Here is a 7,843-nt window from a genome sequence, read left to right as displayed (position 1 = left end):
AAAAGATGAAGCGCTGCTTCAGGGTCAGGAAGAGAAGATGATGGGGAATTTAGATTTGTTGATATCACTTTGGTGTTTTTAAACGATGAATCATAGTATTAAAAAACACTGTACACAAACACACACAAAATAATGTTTCTTTCTCCAGTTCTCAAAGGAGGGCAACAGTATTCCAGTTTCCACTGAGGTCAGTGGAAGAAATCAGAGTTTACGAACCTTCATGTGTAGTTGCAGCCACAGAACCACCACCCCCGAAGCAGACACCACCCGCTTATCCCCTCAGCCTGACCTCACTTCGGGCCAGGCCTTGCTCCTCTCGCAGGCCTGTCCTGGAAGTCTCCTTCGGGCCTTCAAAGGCTCCATAAATCTGTTGAGTGATTGCAGTGGTCAATTAACACGTGGTGAATTGCTCCCTGCGGAGGGACCGCTCACATCCGTCACAGCAAGAAACCCAAAGCCGAGGTGCTTCACTCGGAGACCTGCTGGAATCACATCATGGGCTCGCTACTATGAGAAATAGGTTCAGGGCCCAGGAACTAGAAAGGAAGCCATTGTTGTGGTGGTCATGCAGTCAGTCAAGTGCAATATTCAGGAAGGCTATTCTCATTACATTCAATAGAGCCTCAATCATGTGTAAAATTTGCAACTTGAATAGGCTGGCTATCATATCAATCAGCGGCAAGAGAGAGCGAAGGCTAATAGAGGTTATTTCTTTCTTCCTTTCCCTTTGAGCTTATTGTTTCCTTTTACGGTATCCACATTTCAACTTTGTTTAGTCTTATTTTGATATCATGAAAAGGCTTTGAGTGATTACCTCTATCGGCTGACCGAGGGTGTTTCCTTAAGATTGAGGTAAATTAAATGTAAATTAATTGAGTACATGTGGTCGCCAGACATGTCCATCATTCCAAGTGGACGTTTTTTGAGATTTGTTAGCATCTCACACCAGCTGTTTGGCAAATTACTTTCCAGGTGCTGCTGTTTTAAATGTCACATTGTAAATTTAAAGAGGGGACAAAAGTTTCATGTGCAAATAATATGTGATGTCACTTCTAAGTGCTTGAATGCACAACTTGTTCCCTTAGCCGCAAATGTGCATCCGGCCTCATGCCCTGTGATGAAGTCATCCTGCGGTTTCAACACTCTGGGTGTGTTTGCGTGGTCCAACACATTTTCTCGGTTTACGTATGTTGTTATTGTGAGTGTGAAAATAGGTGGTCAATACTTCCACAGATCTCCTAGTTTGCACTTTGTCGTTCTCGCTTTTTACGATGCCGTGAACAATTATGTGCACAAGAGGCTTCCTATAAAACGGCACTAATATAGCTGTTTCATGAGCTTAGACAAGCTTTTCCCCAGCACAGAATACAGACATCGTGGGAGAGAGGCCGTGACATCATCCACTACTTTAGATCAGTATCTCTCTGGATCCAGAGTTGAGGCCCGGGGAGGTGATGGGCAGCCGGCCAGCAGGACAGTCCTCCTCCCGGTTCCTCCGGTTCCTCCCTCCTGTCTGTGCTGGATCCTGGCTGTCTCTCAGACCTGGGGGGGTCTGGTCCAGGGGAACCCAGAGGAGCAGAGGCTCACAGGTCCTCCTGTAAATCGCTGTCTCGGTCTAGACATCCCTACAAAATAGAAACATTCGATGGACTCGGCAAGAGGTCAGTTCTGTCTTATCCGTCTGTGTACTTACTTGTGGCTCTTGTGAAATACTTATGGGCTCTATGACTCAACAATGACAATACAATAGGCACACCTTTGATTGTGTGAATGGTAAGTCAGTTTCTGATCATTCCAAGTCTGATAAATTACCTTGGACTATCACATTAAGTGGATCAATCCAGGTCAATGCCAACTCAATACAATCATATAACTTTTCAAATTAAAAATAGATGCTGTGTCTGGTGAGGTGATTCGGTGTCAGTAGGTTTAGAAGTCATACAGTGCACAAGGTCATGTAGACTACAACTGTGTGATTGCCATAGAATATGGTGACTTAGTTACAATCAGCAGAATTATATATAGCCACCTCATACTGCAGGGTAGAACAATGGGGACAATTATTCCAAAACATATAAAGTTTCCTTTGATGTTTTAAGTGTTTAAAAAAAAAAAGTTTCCTCAATCTTAGCAAGGGAACAATGGTAGGAAAAACAGCATATTATTGTAAGCAAACCAGCAAAGTGGTTTCAACAGGCAGAAGTTGTTGCTGTGGACTGGAGGGACAGTGAGAATGGAACCAGAGGGTTTGACAGATCGCCGGGATCCTGTCAATTACAGTTCCTTCAGCAGCTCCTTTGTCCACCCAACATGCCTGTGCTCTTTTGTTTTTCACTCAAGGGTAGGATAAGTCAACAAGCACTCTAAACGGGCACACGATTTCAATCTCCAGTCAGTTGCAGCCCTTTCAGAATGTTGTTTGATTAACAGTTATTTGGAGGTGTACTTCCCTGATACACAGCTGGCGCAGTGTGAGTCAGTGATCAGGAATCTCCATCCGCACGGCTAATGCAGGGTGACCAACAGCAAAGGAGGATCAGGCTCTCTAAACACTTGGAGGAGACCTCACCCAGCCCCCCATCCATCACAGCCTCAGTGGACGAGCATCAGGGGCTTTTAACTGCAACGCAAGAAGCAAGCGGAGAGCTTCACAGGGGAGAACAGAAAGATTGATGGCCAGATGAACATCTATTATGACTTCACCACTTGGTGGTTTCTGGCCTGTGTCTCCCGCTTGTGCGGAGTGTGGCGGCAGGCCTGGAGGGTCTGGGAGACCAGGAGTGACAGGGTGCAGTTGTGAGTGATGAGGCCACATGGAGGTCTCTGCGGTCCCAAGGACTCGCGTTCATCTGCTCTGGGTCGTGTTCATCTGCTGTGAATAGACTGAGGGCCCCTCAGGAGGAGACCCCTGGCAGGGCCATCCTGCTAACCTAACGCAGGCTTTAGCTCTGCAGAGCACACAGTCTCCACTCCTGTTCTGAGTCATGTCTGTGTCTCGTTCGTAGGGACGGCAGAGGGCAACGCCAGCGATGACAGAGCGGACTGCCCTACTGTAGGAGAGGCTGGTTGCAGAAGGCTGGTAGAATGTCAAAACAATTTTGCATGTACTGTATGTGTGTGTGTGTGTGTGTGTGTGAATGCCCTATTACATTTAGGTGTGTGTTTGTGTCCGTGTTCTCTTGTGCATGCGTGTCTGTGTGTGCGTTAAACATTTGATGTTGGGGCTGGTCTGTAAAGTCACTTTCAATTTTCCTCTTTAGCAGTTTTAAATGCAGAAGGGGTCCGGGTGAATTGCTTAAATAAAAACAAGATTTATTAGACTACTGAGGCACAATTCTATTTTCTCTGAACTCTTCTGAAAGGGTAGAATAACTCATATTTCTCCAGTCCAAAGAAGGCGTCCAAGAAAAGGTCTCCACAGACCAGTGGGCAGGGTCATGCCTGACGTAGCAACGCTTCACAAATTACACAGACTCTACATAAGTGGATAACATTTTCCCCTCTAAGCGCTAATGTTCGTGCCCTGCCCCCGCCCCTAACTCCCAGTTCAATCTAACTCAAATTGCTTTTGATTGGCTCGAATTCAAACCTCCCTCTAATTAAAAAAGAATGTGTTTTAATCTCAGTCTACTGCAGCCTACCTTTCTTTCGTGGGGATCTGGATTTATGGGCCTACGGAAAAGTTATATTTTTTTAAAGCGATGTGTGCATTAGCCTCTGTTGCTAACGGTTAGCAATATGTCCTTGTCATCACTGAATCTTCCTGACATCACGAAGCCTTTATCCAGAGGGTTCTCCATGAGCCGGGGGAGACTCATCCAGGTACCATCCAGGTCCCATCCAGGTCCCATCCAGGTACCATCCAGATCCCATCCAGGTACCATCCAGGTCCCATCCAGGTACCATCCAGGTCCCATCCAGGTACCATCCAGTTCCCATCCCATTGAACACTTGTGTTTGCTCCTTTCTCTTGCTGAATCGTTCATATTTGCCCTCTCTTGACAGATGGAATGCATCCAGGAATTAAAGCAGCTTTGAATGGAACCGTGCCAAGAAATAATTACACGTGTTTCTTACAGTTTGTGTTTCTGTGCATAAGCTGTACAATCCTTTAATGGTTTCATGTTACAAAGCACAGCAGTGTGTTGTGAGGCCTTTGAGCCCTGCTCATCCTGTTAGTGCTGAGGCTGGACATGTGGCGGTGCTCAGCAACCTGGACAACCTGAAACACCTGAAGCCCTGTTTGATGCCTCCACGGCTCGTCTCTGGAAGCTGTGAGGGGTTTTTCAATTGCATTTCTGTTTCCCTTTGTATGTTAGTCTGGGTGGGGGGGGGGGGAGAGAGTGAGAGAGTAGGGGGGACAAGAGAGAGATAAGGGAAGGAAGAAAGTGCGAGAGAAAGGGAGAGAGAGAGGGAGAGAGATCATGTTCTCAGACAAACGGGAACCCCGGCACTTCATGTGTTCTTCTCCTCTCCACTCCTCCGCTGGCTTCCCTTCCTCCCTCGCTCCTCCGCTGGCTTCCCTTCCTCCCTCGCTCCAGTCCAGCGTGGGGAACAGAGAGGGGCTTGACAGAGAGCCTGCTACCAGGACAGACAGGGACGGGCCTGAAAGAGGCTTATTGTGAAGTCGCATTCTTCCCAAATGCAGGCAGGAGCCAAGTCAGTAGCTGGCGGAATTACCCCCATGAATCATGTCCATTGTGATGCCTACCCTGGGATGAGAACATGGAAAGGAATTAGGTATGGCCGGGCTTATCAGCATCCTATTCAGAACGGAGGGCCAAACCCAGGCATCCTCTCCTCCCTCCTGTAGAGGCGTCTCTGGATGTGGAATTCCTCCTCTGCCATGTGTTGTTACTTAAGGGAGAGCTGCAGCCAAGTCACTGCTCTCTTTTCCATCCACGCCCGTCCTGATGTCTCTGCACTTCCTACCCTCCCGGTTACCCAGAGATCTTTGTGGTGGGTCCTGGAGTTCAGGCAATATTAGGTTGCACCTCTTAAAACATGTCAGGCTTTGTGGTGAAAATTAAAGAATGGAAAAATGATGAAATGTAACGTTTCGCTGTGAGTTTTTTCTTCTTTTTTTCACATCCACAGCCATTTAAAGGAGGAGAGAAAGCAAATGGGAGTGATGGAAAGAGCAGGGAATGTGTTCCAGAATCCCAGAGAACGAGGAACAATTTTCACATCCTTGCAGTAGGTTTCTTTAAAGCTGCAATAGGTAACATTGTGAAATAAGTTTAAATATGAGAAAAAGCACACCCCACTTCTAGTGTGTGGGCTGCGGGAAGGGGAGGGGAGGGTGGGGGGGCAGGGGGGTTGTCATAACACTGCAGACTCACCTCTTAGGAAAACAAAACAAACATTTGAGGAGGGGAAGAGAGAGAGAGGGTGAGTGAGTGAATGAGATAAAGGTCTGAGATTGAGCGCTGAAGTGGGTGTCAGGAACTGCACAGGTAGATAGGAGGAGCTGTACAGGTAGATAGGAGATATGAAGAGAGGGTCCAGAGAGGATTCATAGAGGCTCTGTGGAGGAGTTGGGGTGGCATAAGGGGAACTTTGTGCAACAAAGCAACATGCCCCCCCAAGTTGATAGCTTGTGAGTGAACCCCCAGTCCATTAGCCTAAATAAGATCCAGGTGTTGCTGCGGTGACGACGGCGGCGGCTCTCTTCAGCCGGGTGTAAACGGCTAGCTCTTTTTCATGCTCCAACACGGGAGGCCGGGAAACAGGCCAGACAAGGCCCACGTCTCCTAGGGCCCTTCCTCTCCCTGCCCCTCCCTGCCTCTCTCACTGCCACTCTCCCCTTCCTCTCCCTCCCTGCCCCTCCCGGCCTCTCTCACTGCCACCCTCCCCTTCCTCTCCCTGCCTGCCCCTCCCTGCCTCTCTCACTGCCACCCTCCCCTTCCTCTCCCTGCCTGCCCCTCCCTGCCTCTCTCACTGCCTCCCGCCCCTTCCTCTCCCTGCCTCTGTCACTGCCTCCCTCCCCTTCCTCTCCCTGCCCCTCCCTGCCTCTTTCACTGCCTCTCTCCCCCCTTCCTCTCCTTGCCCCTCCCTGCCTCTCCCCTCCTCTCTCCCTACCTCCCTCCCATTCCTCTCCCTGCCTCTCTCACTGCCTCCCGCCCCTTCCTCTCCCTGCCTCTGTCACTGCCTCCCTCCCCTTCCTCTCCCTGCCCCTCCCTGCCTCTTTCACTGCCTCCCCCCCTTCCTCTCCTTGCCCCTCCCCTTTCTGCCTCTCTTTCCCCCCCATTCCTGTCCCTGCCTCCCTGCCTCCCTGCCTCCCTGCCTCCCTGCCTCCCTGCCTCCCTGCCTCCCTGCCTCTCTGTCACCTGAGTCACCCCAGGGGTCCTTCTGAGCACTGTGTTCCCAGAGTCGTGTTCTACTACCATAGCTAACGTCACTGGAAAACACCGCACAGTTCCCCTCTGATCCATGTGTACGCTGTGTGTGTGTGTGTGTGTGTGTGTGTGCGAGAGAGAGACAGAGAGAGCCCTTGTAAGCACACATGAAACCTGATGTGGTGTGTGAGTCCAGCTAGTGTGTATGTCCCTACAGTACAGTACAGTTCAGTGTATGTTAGTAAAGTACGTTTAACACACCTTGATCTTTGCTCCTGCAGGGCTGGTCTTGACGTGGGTGTCATGTGCTCTGGGGAGAGACCTCCCTCCTTTAACCATTTCAACTCCTGCCCACAACTGAGCCAAGGTCTCTTGGGTCAGCCCCAAACACACCTTCTTTCTTCCACTCTCTTTAACATGACTTTAATGAGAAACAATAGAAAGAGAGAGAGGAGAGAGAAAGAGAGAGAGAGAGAGAGAGAGAGAGAGAGAGAGAGAGAGAGAAAAGAATGTTTGACAGAGGGGCAGAGGAATTTTTACAAAACAACCACAGAAGATTTATGTGACAGTGGAGAGAAAGAGGAGAGTAAGGGGACATTCAGCGGATGTGGAGACAAACACTGTCCATGAGACAACCCCTCGTTTACCAAACCCACACCTCCCAGTACCCACAATCCCCTGTTTCCCCACAGCAGGAGACCAAGCTCCACTAATGATCACAACACAAGTGTCCTGGGTCCCTACCCAGGCCCTGCCCAGCCTCTGTAGGCCTGAGGCCTGGGCTGGAACCCTGCTAGACCACGCTTCTCACAAAGAAGGGGGTTCACATGCCTTCTACCTTCCAGCTGGGCCCTTGCTGTACTACGAACAATGTTCTCTTAACCCCTGCAGACCCCTCTCTCATCCCTTCCAAACGAAGCTAAGCCCTGTATCCTCTCCACACAACACACCTACTGACAGAACGTCTGCAAGTGTCGGGACTCTGCAGGCTCAGATGGACTGTCCGACATGCACACATAAAAAGCTGTCATTCCACCTCTGTTCAGCCTCTCCAGCCCTCTCACCCTGAGAGACGGTTCTAAGACCAGTTTCTTTTAGTGGAGAAGACATGTCACAACAGATAACCCACGCCTATTATCCACAGCTAATGGTCCTGCGTGTCATTTCTCCACTCATCTCCTTGTTTGAACGAGCCTTTTGTCTCCCCCTCAAAGACCTTGTTTACCTCTGCTTTCTTTCATGCACAGCTTAGCCTCCTGTTTGCCTTCCCTGAACACTGTCTGTCTCAGCCCCGCTCTGGCATCCCCGTCAACTCCCTGACGAAGACGTATGTGAAGAGATCTCTCAGAGACATGAGAGGGGGCTTTGTTGCAGTCAAACCAGGCAGAAAATCCACTCTTCTCTGGCTTAGCCTGGGTTTGGCTCTAACCGCACTCTGGATAGGCAACCAGCTGACTCACCACTGAAGAGACAGGGCCGCTTGGTGTGAGAGGTGAGAGGAACTC

General features: G+C 49.6%; 1 long non-coding RNA gene across 1 annotated transcript; it reads left to right on the top strand.

Moving 5' to 3' along the window:
* The first annotated feature begins 1,585 nt into the window (after positions 1-1,585).
* On the top strand, positions 1,586-4,313 carry LOC124474230. Its single transcript, XR_006956796.1, has 3 exons — positions 1,586-1,661; positions 3,006-3,921; positions 4,006-4,313. It is a non-coding gene; the product is annotated as an uncharacterized LOC124474230 (long non-coding RNA).
* The last annotated feature ends 3,530 nt before the right edge of the window (positions 4,314-7,843 follow it).

The sequence above is a fragment of the Hypomesus transpacificus genome, chromosome 11, assembly GCF_021917145.1.
Source record: "Hypomesus transpacificus isolate Combined female chromosome 11, fHypTra1, whole genome shotgun sequence".
Classification (NCBI taxonomy): Eukaryota; Metazoa; Chordata; class Actinopteri; order Osmeriformes; family Osmeridae; genus Hypomesus; species Hypomesus transpacificus.
The sequence above is the reverse complement of the archived record's forward strand: the minus strand, read 5'-3'. Positions and strand labels throughout refer to the sequence as shown.